The sequence below is a fragment of the Haliotis cracherodii genome, unplaced genomic scaffold (genome assembly GCF_022045235.1).
Source record: "Haliotis cracherodii isolate W230 unplaced genomic scaffold, xgHalCrac1.p SCAF_6, whole genome shotgun sequence".
NCBI classification, from domain to species: Eukaryota; Metazoa; Mollusca; class Gastropoda; order Lepetellida; family Haliotidae; genus Haliotis; species Haliotis cracherodii.
In genome coordinates, this window is record NW_027266319.1 from 50,681,683 (window position 1) to 50,696,255 (window position 14,573).

A 14,573-nucleotide genomic window follows, 5' to 3' on the forward strand; every position below is an offset into this window, starting at 1 on the left:
ATATTCTGGCTACATGACGGCGATCTGTAAATAATTGAGTCTGGACCAGACAATCCAATGATTGCATCATGCGCATCGATCTAGGCATTTGGGATACGATGACATGCATCAAACAAGTCAGCGATCCCAGCAACCCATTCCTTGCACGGTACCGTTTGTTTGTTTATTTGTTGTTTAACGCCGCACTCAGCAATATTCCACCAATATCACGTCGGTCTAGAAATAATCGAGTCTGAACCAAACAATCCAGTGATTAACATCATGAGCATCGATCCAAGCAATTGGGATACGATGACATGCATCATCCAAGTCAGGGAGCCTGACCACCCGATCCCGTTAGTCGCCTCTTACGACAAGCACAGTCGCCTTTTACGGCAAGCATGGGTTGCTGAAGACCAATTCTACCTCGGATCTTCACGGGTTTGCACAGTACTGTATTGGGTTATGCATACAGTGATGTTTGGAGGGTCTTCATTGTTATCACTCATATTACATATACTACGAATTTTTGAAAAATACACATACATTTTCTTCAATGAATTACGAATAATTCTGATGTATTGTTTACTTGTTTTGACGATAGGCTATGTTATATGGAAGTTACAAGTCAAAAGTGTGTAGTCTTGATTGCGATCTTGACACAGTTATATTTTGAAATAGAGGAAGAAAAAGTTTGATACTTTGACAGAACATGCACAAAAGTGTAATTATCACATTTTCAGCAACATGAAAATGAGAGCGGAAGGTACTGGGTTCGATCCACGGCCGCTTCATACCAAAAGAAGATAAAAGATATTACTTGTTGTTACCCTGTCTGGTGATCGGCATGTAGGGGCTAAAACAAGGACTGGTCGGCTCGGAGTCAGTATAGCCCGGTCTAGTACAAGCACACACACACACACACACACACACACACATACACACACAAACACAAACACGTGCATGCACGTCGCAAAATAAGTGCAACAATCTTGGACGCGTCGTCACATCTCATTTCACCCCACCTTTCACCAAAAGTATCCACTTAAATTGTATTTTCATGTTTTTGAAGCATTAACCTGACCTTAATTGATCCGAATTGACGCAAATACTCGTGTAATATGCACAGGGAACTGCGTGTAATTAATTCCTATAGTACAGCCATCCCATACCGTGCTGTTCCGTTAGTCGCCTCTTACGACAAGCGGGGCGGTCGGATAGCCTAGTGGTTAGAGCGTTCGTTCGTCACGCCGAAGACCCGGGTTCGATTCCCGACATGGGTACCATGTGTGAAGCCCATTTCTGGTGTCCTTCGCCGTGATATTGCTGGAATATTGCTAAAAGCTGCGTTAAACCAAACTCACTCACTCACTCTTACGACAAGCATTGCCCAATTCTAACCAGGCCCGGACACGGAAAATCCACGGGTAATGAAGCGTCGATAAAATGACCCGGGCCCGGGACCGCGAAGTGAAAATGTCAGCATACTTTGTTTCGCGATCCGACCATGAACCGTAAATTATACCACAGATCGGCGTGGATGCATAATCCGGAAACTAGAAAAGTGCTCAGATAGATATAATTCGAGATTAAAGGCTTATCTGAGCCAGGTACCTCGCAATTGTATTGCTACGAGAAACAAAGTATTTAATGCGTAACTATTTATGAGAGTATCGTATGAAAATCGACATTACGAAATTATGTCAGGAAAACATATAAACGCTTTAGATTTTAGAAGAGACTCATAGAAAGGCATTCGTGACCAACTCGTGTTATTCCGGGAAAAGCAGGTTACGGAAAGGGGCGAGTGGTGACGAATGATACAAAGGATGAATGAAAATTGACATTTTTATTCTTGACTGGACCTATGTTTACATTTCTCATTCACTTGATGAGATAAAAAAAAGGTATCTCGCAAAAAAGTATGAAATCCTCAATTTATTATTAACATTAATAATTGAAGATAAATGAGTAATAATGAAAGAATATTACATGAATGAACGAGTGTTACGCCGATTTTAGCAATGTCAGGGTATATATTTAGCAATATCTGAAATGGGCTTTACACGTTGTACCCACGTGGGAGATTATTATAGGGTAGTGAATGTGGTACTGATTTTACGAAACGAGTGTTCGAATTGCGTATTTCCCGAGCCAGCACGGACACACCATTCATGCAAAGTAAACTGTTTTTAAAGCCGATTTGAAAACAAAGATAATATAAAATGTCATAATTTGGCCTTAAGTATTATTCCAGCAATATCACGGTGGGAGACAGTAACACACTTTGTACTCATGTAAACAATCGAACCCGGTTTCCCCTTGAAGAGACAACACTTTAACCACTTGGTTACACACCGACAGAGTCGCTCTTAAAGTCGCTTCGTCGTTTTCGACTTTTAACATAAACAAATGTCAATATTGTGGTTCGAAAAGTTGTAGATTTCACGCAGGTGTTCGCCAGGATTGTCACGCGATGTCATGGTTACGATTTCAACCAATCGGGGCTCACTTCCTTTGCATGAGTTTTTGATGCGCGTTAATTCCAGACGACATGAATGGAAGCAGAAGGGGCGTTTATTTAAAACTGAACCGGATAATGTCAAATTATTCCCCCAAAGCCGGTATGAATTCAGCTTAGATACATAGTTTTGTTGTTTCTACTATTCACGCGGTAAGGTAAACGTTGGTATTGAAATTTTGCTTTGTGATATGCATTATTAAGGCTATCCAATGAAGAAACATTTTTTTCAACGGGATTCTTCCCCATCTGTGAATTTTGAGGAAATGATAAACATGATAATAAGGTAAGTGCAGGAATATATAATTAAATATGTTAGATGTTATGGTATTATTATTATCATTATTATTAAGTATGTTATAGGGTTGTAACGCGATTCACTGGAGTATCCTTGTATAGCGATACTTGGTCTCCCAACGCGAGAGTGGTGTCGAGCTGTTATTTCGATCCACACAAAATGTGAAAGACATATAACATTTTTCAAAAGGGATATAGAGGAGAGTTAAAGCCATTGTTCCTTCAACTTTGGCTTTGATTATTGAATATAGCTTAGGTTTTACATGTGTCGTATCGTATAATTATGATATCACGACCTTACTATCCCGATGTAGTGTGTGTTACAGGCTAAATCCAGAGGTGTGTGTGCAGGGGGTGCCTCCCCTATTTTCAAACAACCTGTCGCGTGTTTTTGTGCATTACGAGACTTCGCAGTGTGCCATGTATGTCCTCTGTTTCGTAACAGTCATAACATTAACAGAGGTTCTGATCCTGAATGAAACAAAAACTACTAGACCAGTGAAGATCCGGGGTAGAATAGGTCTTTAGCAACCCATGCTTGCCGTAAAAGGCGACTATGCTTGTCGTAAGAGGCGACTAACGGGATGGGGTGGTCAGGCTCCTTGACTTGGTCGATGCATGTCATCATATCCCAGTTGTGTTTATCAATGTTCGTGATGTCAATCACCGGAATGTTTGGTCCAGACTCGATTATTTCCAGACCGCCGTGATATAGCTGGAATATTGCTGAGTGCGGCATTAAGCAATAAACAAACAAAACAAAAAAATACTGACAAATACAAAGAAACTTATATAAGTTTATTAACGTAACCTACTGTACAGTCTTAACCGCCGATAATTGATATTACGACTCGTTTTACTGGTGGATTTGAGCAGTGGAACGTACAGGGTACGATTGAGTACTGATGAACCAGTTCTAACGAGTATTAAGTGAGGATAAGATCTATGGATCAGAGAGGTTAAACTGACGAGTCAGTAATTATTTTCATGACACTGCTTGTGGTTGTTTACATCGCTGACAACATTGATGGCGTGTCTATAATAATACCCTGTTCACGTGCACCTTTTCACATATGTGTGTATATTTGCACACACCTGTAAATATACACACATGAGTAATCTTGTCATGTGAACGTTAATGCCAACACCAGAGGACGATCTTATTAATACATCTGCTGATTTGCCAACACTAATCAGTTCTGTATTCTGTAGTTGACGCTATTCTGGATACAGCAGTACAAACTTTAATGTTAAAATCCCGAGATGGGCTTACAGTGTTTTCTTTGGCTTAAAAAGAGTCACACAGTCGTGTCCTGCAGCACAGGCTATGTATTTTTGGAAATAGCTCAAATAGGTTTCAGAATTGTATTTGGGGAAAGAAATGACAGACAGATAGAAAGCAGTGACAGAACTGAAAGTGCATCATCGTGTTGTTTGATTTATATTTCGCGTGAATTAGTCTCGTGACACCACCCGCGCGTCTTTTCTAAAGTTGTTTTTGAGCAAGATGATTATGGTGCGGTTTTTTTTTAAATGTTTCCTCACAAGAGTCCGTTTTGTTCATCATTTTCGGATAAACATTTCTTTCTTCTTATGAAAACGAGCATACGTAAAATGAGATCACGTGCGCGTTATAACGGGGAGTTGGCGATAATTGGTCCTAGGCGATAACTTGTCGCGAGCCAGCACAGATAAAATGTAACACTTTGGTTCATGCGAAGAGTTTTTTAAGGTAATTCTCTTCTCATTCCGCTTTGAGTGGAAGACAACCTTTTTATGTTGAAAGTCCTGAACAGACAGGAATATTTGTGCCTTACACCATTTACATACTATATTTACACACCCTTAGCCCCATTCACATGGACACTTTTACTTACGTGAGTATATATACTTACATAAGTAAATTTACTTATGGTGGCATGTGAACGCATTTGCTTACGTGAGTAAATATACTCCAGGAGTAAAGAGACATGAGTAAAAGTATATTTGCTACACCTGATAAGGTCTAGTAAAAGTATATTTACTCATATAAGTATAAATGCTCCTGGAGTATTTCTGGTCATGAGAACAGATTTTCTATTTGCTTACGTAAGCATATTAAATCCAAGATACTGATAATCAGGAAAATACGGCTATAGGTCCTTGCAAAGAACATAACATGTTCATAAAATGTTTCGCGTGTCATGCGAAAGTTAACGATCCACAGTTTATCATCAAATGATCGTTTCACCAGTGTTGAGAACGTTCTCTTTCGCCTCTGGTTGACTATCTTCGATAGCGACATGGCCTCAAGTGATAAAAGTTCACAATTTATATATTAATGATGTGTACTTCTGCCTTGCATAAATTTCATGCGAACGCAATCTAAATATACTTTTGCTTACTTGAGTAAATATACTCCATGAGTAAATTTGCTTACATGAGTAAATTTTGTCCATGTGAATGGGGCTTTAGTTAATGTCCATGTGAAGGCATAGTTAATTTACTCACGCACACATATGTATAGTTTACACATATGCAAAATTACGTACGTGAGTAAATGTTGTGAATGTTAACGGGGTATATGACTAAAGCGTTCGTTGGGGCTAGCCTATTGCTAAAAGCAGAGTAAAACCATACCCACAGATAACAAACGTTTGATTCAACGAATTTTGGGCCTGTATTTTGAACAAAATATAGACAGATTGTTTGTATACTCTATAGGTCCAATGGCTATAATAAAGTAATTGCCATTTCGTGAATATATAGGAACAGTATACATTATTCCTAAATTAATAATGTCCCTTGAAGAAACACGTTGAGACAAGCTTTATGATCCATATATAATATGTGGTCATACCTAATGCATGTTTGTAGCAAAATGCAAAATGTAAATAACATATGAACTTTATTTATTCACTTGTTAATTTGACTAGCCTTATAACTGCCTCCGATTTTCATGCCCAATTTGTGTATTAATCCGTCAAACAATCTTTTTGAGCACTCAAGTATAACCAAGTATGTGATGAATAAAATCATACTGTTTCGCTCTTTCCTTTGAAGCATCAAAAGTCAAGTACTATTTAATTTTGTCTTATTGTCATGTTTATGAACAATAACAATATTTTTATTTTCCCTCGTTTTTAAAAAAAAATTCAAACAGCATTTCATACACATAAACATGTATACAAACAAACTTGAAACGCTTCCTGTTTCACAATTATCAAGCAGACATATCTGTGAGCCATGCACATTCATAACAAGCATGCTTGAGTGGATCAGCGGTGATTGTATTGCATTGTATTGTATTGTGATTTTATTTGTATTGTATTTGTTCTAATTCTATTAGTTCTCCTCTCTATTATAGTCCTTGTGCTGCAAAATCGTACCGATGAAATGCAAAAGAGATATAAATCCGAAAACAACAAATGAACGTTATTTCTTTGTCCATACCAACTCGTCACCATATTTCAGACATTTACATGAAGTAGAGAAAACATTGTTTAACAAACTATCATGTAATTGTTGTGTTTCAATGCCTTTTGTTGTGGGGTGTGTGTGGTTATTTACATGTTAGGGATCGTTATTGATCGTGTGATAATTTACGTTCGTCCAAATATCTTCAAGTTGTTGTATTCTTACTAATTAGGTTTGACATTGCATGGATCACGTACAAAGAATACGCATTAAAAGCTACGACTAATAATAATCTTTGTACCAATGTTCGCTTTTAGCTATACCCCAGCCACAACTCGGGGTAACCAAGAATGGAGTTCTTATAATACACGGCAAGCGAATGTATAATCACTAGACTACCAAACCATACTTAGGGCTTACAGTTTGTTACGAAGGAACGACTTGAAGCAATACTTTATATACCAGTATACACAATATTTGCCAACAATATATGTAGAGAGGTTAAACATATAAAATACATCATCCAACAATGCTACAGATAATACTTTGAGCCATTGAGCATTTACGCGTAATCATTCTCATTTGTAGCTTTTGGCATCTTCCCGAACGAAGAGTGTCCACTGCCTATATCAAAGTCTAGTTTTGAAAAGCGACTTTGGTATAGGCTAGTGGACACTCTTGCCTCAGTAAAATGATCTTTGTGTATTCAATATATTGTACCCTATTGGTTCCGGTTTATTGTGTATTTTGAAACCAGTGAGTGGACATCTGCTGAAACAATGTTGTTTCGGGTGTCACATAAGCTCGCTACAGCGATATATGCCGGTGTGTGGCCTGCCCATACAGTCGAAGGGCACTTCTTGATGTTGAGGTCGGCAATGATGATTTGAACCACAGCTTCTTCCTTTTCGCTACTGCCACACTTAGAACTTAACTCGGCAAGAGACTTGCCCGCCATGATCACATCTAAGAAGATGCAAACCAAACGATTTTATCCAGGTACTGGCAAACTCAGTTTGCATAATCTCGAACTCAATATGTTTCTTAAGTGAAGATATTGTACCCAAAGCAGGGGCGCAACTTGGGTAATTGTCCCCCACCGTGCGATAGCGCGAAGCCGGGATACATAGTATTCACGACCGTCCGTCCGTACGTCCGAAAAAATGTGTTGGCGCGACATCTCAAGAATCAGTTGGTACATTTCATTCATATTTGGCACCAAGGTGTATATGGTGGATGTCCAGATTTTGGTGTCATTCTCAAGGTCATTACAATAATTTCAAGATTTGCACTTTGTATTCCTTGTTGGTGCGATATCTGGAGAACAGGTTCGTGATATCTGGAGAACAGGTTCGTTCATTAATTTCATATATGGCATCAAGGTGTATATGGAGGATGTCCAGATGCCAGTTGACATTTTCAAGGCCTTTACGATAATTTGGTCTTTGCGACCCTTTTTGGCGCGATATCTCAAGAACCAAGGGGGTACCTTTCATTCAGACCATGTTAATGAAGAATAGCGAGCTAGAAGAGGAAATCCTCCACACCTGAAGGAAACAACTCCTATTCGGGCTGTTACAGTCAAATCTTTCATTGCCAGTGGAAAGAAAACAGTATCCTGGTGTTCTTAGATAGGATGTTACTGATCACAAGTCACAAGGCCAATTATGCAAGGACGTGTGTGCATAATGGTAAGTAGGGTTACCTCAAGACAAGGGATACATCTAGTTGGCTTTGATCCCCAGTCAATAAGGATGCTCTTAAGGACATAGGGTGACTGAAATAGGATGGTTTGTTCTCTTGGAAGTCTTCCCTGCTGAGCATTCCACAAGATTCACTTCTGATTGGACATCTCAATGTGCGTGGACTCTAAACACATTACGATCACCTCCTGTATTCACCAATACAATGTCAGTGGTATGCCTCACATAAACCCATCTCCAAGTTGAGGAAATACACCAATACAATCGTCTCCCATCTCGTTCATTCCGGCACAAGGCATCTGATCACGGAGTAGCAATGCTAGTTAAGAGAGAGATGAGTCACACATATCTTCATTGTCCGACATCTCTGGAGCTGATGGCAGTAATGGTTACACATTCAGATACATCGGTATTGGTTTTAGTCGTATACCGACCTACAGGCCTACTCAGCAACTTTCTGTGTCTTTTGGTTGAAACTGTATCTTCACTTCCAACATGGGGGAAACAGTTCTGACACACACACACATCAAGGGTGGAGAACTTGATCTGATATTCACCGCAGTCCCTGTCTTCTTCACTGACCATTTCCTGGTGTGGGTGGAGATGCAGTAGGTTTGTAAACTCATGAAGCATAACTTTACTTACTTGACAGACAAAGGTTACTAGTAGACTACAAATAGGCTATTTGATTACATAAATCCGTATGGGGATGTCATGATGATCTAAATGTGCCTTATAAAGTGCGTAAAGATTCCTATTTCAAGTTAGACAATAAATATCATATTCGATCGTGTAGAGTTTGAATTAATACAGTACTGAATAGATTGTAAATTGTGGTTTACTTATTTAAAGAAAAATGTGCCTAAACAGGTGTACGCGAAAAACCGGGTCCTGCAGTAGGAATTGAAAATCCACATCCCAAAGAGGCCACCCTGACTGGTGTAAGCAATTGTTTTTCTGCTATAATGGTAGTTTCACCCCTGCAAAGGAAGTTATCTGTACATATGACATCATAGGGATTAACCACAGAATAGAAGACGAATTCCATTTCATAGAATAAACTGCAGGGATAAACTTTCTTAACAATAAACAATTACTGCTTTAAACAGATGTAAATCACATGCTTAGATTACCTCAAGCTCATTAAAATCGGATACAAGTTCTCGCTGAGGACATCCCATTACAGGTAACGTCCTTTCGCGAACTTTGTCCTTTCGACTTCTGTGAATAAGATTTTAAACTCATACACGCAACTGTCCATTTCATGCATTGGGCAAGCTGTATGGGAAGGTGCACAGATTTGGTGTAACATATACACTGATAAGGCCTAAATCTTTAAGTTGTCCTATGAACAAATTATTGTCGTATAATGTTCCAGTCGATGCCAACTTTCGATAAACTTTAGCTGTCGGGTGAGCATTTCCAAGCATTAACATCTGGTAAAATAATAAATAAAGCGAGCTCCCTGAACAGAAACATTCCTGATCCGAAGAGTCATAATAGCAAGGCTGCGTCTTAACACCAACTGGAATATCAGGCTCGTTGCGTGAATCTTTTTAATTCTGTATTCATAATCTCGCGATATAATTATCATTACTTAATAAATACAGCTTTTTATTGTCTCCACAGAAGCTTTGTCGGAACTGCGCAATTTATATTCGATTCACTTCGTTTAACATGAACATGTCTTACCCGAGTAAGTTATACCTAGACGACCAAGGTGCCTGGACATGGGTTACACACTACAACTGTCCGTGGTCACGTGGGCTCCAGTCTGAGAAAGCCATGTTATGCTGGACTTTCCCTGTGAAGAATGTGGTCAGTAGATATAGGGGTGTATTTTGCTGGTCAGAATGTTCCGAGTAGCTGGGAAAGTATAACCTTCCGCATTCATGGTGAATGAGTTGCGGGTGCTGTCCACACCCAATGATACCCCAGTTACCGTAGAAAGGCAGTTGTAGTGCCAGCTGAGGTCGTCTGGAAGCCTCATCATGTCTTCAAATATTTTTCGATGCTGTATAGCTCTTTGCTGGAATGTAGATAATGTTGGTTAGACCATTCCGGTTTTCCTGACAAGTCTCCATAGTAGTCATAGCTAAGATAACGAAACCTCGTACTTAATTAGCCTGATAAATATGGTAAGACAAAATGACGTCATTACAACTCATCTGGATATGCAGTCAATAGTTTGGAATGTCAAAGAAGACACCTACTTAATAGCTGATATTCATATATTTTCGGCATAAAAACTTAACTCTAATGTGTTTTTAACAAAATATTATGTCCATCAGAAGGAGAAAAGTCCAATTTTTACTTCATTGAGAAGATGTTTACAGACGCCGACGCCGGACCATTGAACATTGACATAAGCTTTCAGTGAGGTGTAATAAGGACACCCTTTAGGAGCACGATGCCAGGATGATGGGCTGCCTCAAGTGCACCATCGCCAGACTTGTCACAAGCAAACTGGCAGTACTGCAGACAGGCCGAGGAGTGGATGACCCAAGGTCACGACCCCACATTAAGACCGGTATTTACGGGTTCTTCACCTAAGGTCTAGATTCATAACTGTGACGTCATCATCCGCAAACAGTCTTGGTCATCCAGTCAGGAGAAGGACCGTTGCTCGACGACTCCGCCTGTATGGTCTCCTTGACTATCGACCTTTCAAGGGCATGACGTTAACGTTTCTACACCGACGTCACAGACTGAGATGGGCCAAAACTGCACAGCAGTGGCAGCAGAGACTTTGGCGAAGAGTGCTCTTCAGCGACGAGAGTAGGTGCCAGCTCTTCAAGTCTGATGGGCTTGTTCGAATCTACCGACGTGTTGAATGGACGGCACGTTGTTGCGTCCAAGAAGTGGGGCCTTATAGTCATGGTCTGGGGTGGCATCTGCGGGGACCAGAAGACAGATCTGGTCATCATCGACGGAAATCTCACTGCACGTCGTTACATTGATGAACTTTTGCGACCTTTGGTACTGCCTTTCCTGCAACGACACCCACGGACGCCGTTTCAGCTGGACAACGCCACCCCTCACACAGCTCGAGTCACTGATGACTTTCTGAACGCCAACACAGTGACCGTATTACAGTGGCCAGCCAGATCACCGGACCTGTCGCCCATAGAGCATCTCCGGGACCAACTTAGACGCAGGATTCGGAAACCTCAACAGCCGCCATTGACGAGGTATGTTTTGGCAATTGCCCGGCAGGAGGAATGGTGTAAGATCCCTAATCAGGATGTCAGGAGACTCGTGTACTCAGTTCGACGTGGTGTTAGGGCCTGCATCGTTCCTGGTGGGGGACACATCCGAAACTGAGCAATGTGTGTAGCACGGGACTTTAAAAGAGATCGACGTCGGTTCTGCGGATTCTGTGATCGAATATTGGACAGTGCACCCAGCATGATAATCGTGTCTGCAGAACTTTAAGTACATGGTTTCTGATCTTGTCATTTTCAAATACCGTTTTTGAATAATTGTTTTTTCGTATAATAAAACATCAACTGTTACTAAATTTTGCGCCTGTTTTGTTTTAGGCCAGAAAATTGTTTGGTGGCGTTACTTTTGCCCGCTAGTTTGTGTATTACTAAATAATTAAATGCGACTATGGACACTATTGTTATGCAAACTATTGGCATCTTTAATTCACATCGATATAGTACTATCGTAGGGCAAACAATTGCGATAGTTTGATATATCGTAACACTCCTAAACAAACCACATTTTGATGTTTGATTTGATAGAAGCCAATTTATTGTTTACCATTATTTAACAAGAATCGTTTGTAACTTTGATAGGGAAGTATGTGGCATTCGGTATTTTGATGTTTTGCCATGCAATGTCCTTTGAACATAACCCCGTTTATTAAAATTACTGCATGTTTACATCTCCAAAACCTCTTGGTTTATGAGTCTGAAATTATGTGTATATGATCCTATACCAATGGCGTCTCTGAAGGTAGATGGATAACAGTATCCCTAATCTACTCCTGTTAAACTCTCATTTCTTGAATGGCATAAAATCAGCGAGACATTCATGAAGTATTCTAAATATACATCAACATCAGTATCTCTTTACCTTGGCAGATCGTTTGTTCAGCGCGTACGTTGAGGTTTAGACTCAATCAAAAATGCTACATAATGATTCTGCTTATCACGAACAATATACGTGGCTTGCTTTGCTCGACCGGTGACGATGTGCACAATGTAACTCATTTTAGACATCCCATCCTCTTACTTCCGTTCGTACTTAAGTGTTGATTACTAGGGTCTTATAACCTATCCCGCCCTTGAATAAAAGTTACCTTCGTTGCCACGTAATGTCGTATAATTGTTGCGACAGATCAAGTGTGGATGTAGTGTACACGTTCTGAGAGAATACCTTCTTCCCTTGGATACTCCACTTAAATACCTAATCTTACGATTGCATTTTCCCGTCGACATGTGCATGGAACTTGACATAATATGTCATCCTTAATCCATCGTCAATACTACCGCAGTGATGACATTATCCTGAAGACCCGTGAAGATCCGGGTTGGAATAGGTCTTCAACCCATGCTTATCGTAAGAGGCGACCAGCGGGATCGGATGGTCAGGCTCACTGACTTGGTTTAATGCATGTCATCGTATCCCAATTACGTAGATCGAAGCTCATAATCATGGGATTATTAATCACGGGATTGCCTGGTCCAGAGTCGATTATTTACAGACCGCCGTCATCTTGCTGGAATTGTGCCGGGTGCGACGTTAGACAACAAACAAACAAGCATAACCTGAACGTACAAGATTTGTAAATTCACATTTATTTGTGTGGATATATTCATGAGAAATAGTAAGAAACGGACGGTTTACACACTGAAAGCAGTACCGCGACAGTATCAGGTAAAAGAAGATCAAGAATGGGTTTCACGTATTGTGTCATTACCACGTGGTGGTTTGTTAGTTACTTGTCGTAACGCCGCACTTAGCAATATCTCAGCTTTATGACGGAGCCTGTAGATAATCGAGTCATGCCAGAAAAACCCAGTTACAATGTTTTGAGTAACGGTCCACGCCGCCTTGGTACGATGACCTATTCTCACCCAAATCAACGAGCCAGGCCACCCGATCCATTAATTCGCCTCGTACGACAAGCATAGGTTGGTGGGGACCTATTAACACCAGACATCGTCAAGGGGGTTCAGTACCCGGTGGAGTATCCATCCTAAGTCTTATGTGTGCCCAGTCGTCTGATGCTCCCCAAGTCGCTGTGCAAGATCCTTTCATCTTGGGTTCGAATCCCAATTCGCCCTAATTGTCAGCCGTGTGCTTGTCTTTCACATTAAACATCTATGAACTGAATGACATCAGACATTCGTCCCACATTCAGCTGACGAGCTTTCATATAACTGACTCAGAGCTATTCACTGACAATACTTAATTCTGTTCAGAGCGGTGTTGAACCCAATTCACTCACCACAATCTTCCCATCTGAGTAAATAGAGGTTATCACGCGAGTGTGTTTTTTTGGGATGGTAAATATCCTGCATTAGGAATAAACATTGTATTGAGCGAGCCTTGGCGAGCTAAATACATAGTGTTTATTCCTAATACAGGATATTTACCATCCCTAAACACACAAGCGTGATAACCTCTTTATCATATAATGTCATTCTTCAATTCTGTGCTTAAAAATCGCTTCCCCTCACTCACAAACATTACCTAAACATTGCGAGTTTTCCTGGAATGCGCGCATTGATATTTATTACGTCACAGGGTAGGTGATGTGTCAATCGGACAGTGACAGTAGCCAATATAGTTCAAACTGAAATCTGTTTCTTATACAGTGGCGAAGCAACATATACGCAAAACAACAATTGTTTTTACTTGCTTTTCGCGACAATCCATCGGTCTGTCCGCTAGAGTAACTGCCCTTTGTCAAAGGGAAGCTACTCTAACCCTAGTCTATGAGACATCACGGCCAGTTCATCACAGTCGGCCTGTTCTGTCATAACGTTAAGAAGTGTAGTCGGATGTATACACAGCGCCAAAACGAAACAAGGTAACAATTCATACATATTTCGCCTAAACCCAACTATTTTTATTTGTGGAAAAGGTTTCAAGCCGCAGAGGTCTACAAGCACAGATATGGCTTCTGATCCCGCTTGGCTAGGCCTAGTGCCCTCGCAAAATTGTTTCGAAATTTATATCTCCAAAGTTGCCCAAACTTATAAAATGCCTTAGTTACGTCGCAGTTCGACACTGACTTTCAGTATATAAGACTGTTTTTTTTTAAAATAATTGTAGCAATTATCCCTGTAGTTTATCCAGATTCACGATGGTTAATTCTGACTCGATCGCCGAATGACAAGTGCGATGCCATGTTTGTTTATAAACACTGAAAATAGTCCCTACTTGACCTTTGATATTTGCATCTCTATCCGCATATGACCCCAACGGATATCGTTTTTATCCGTTGGCTTTATCCTGCCGAGCAACCTACCCATTATATGATAATTGTGTTTATTTCACATGGGATCAAGACATCCCACTGAATCAATGACAATCACATCTATAACATAATGTCTGGATGACACATTTTCAGTACTTATTATAAGACATTCTTTTATCACATTGATATGGAATAACATACACGTGAACAACAAAGCACAATATATGGCAAATATTCTATA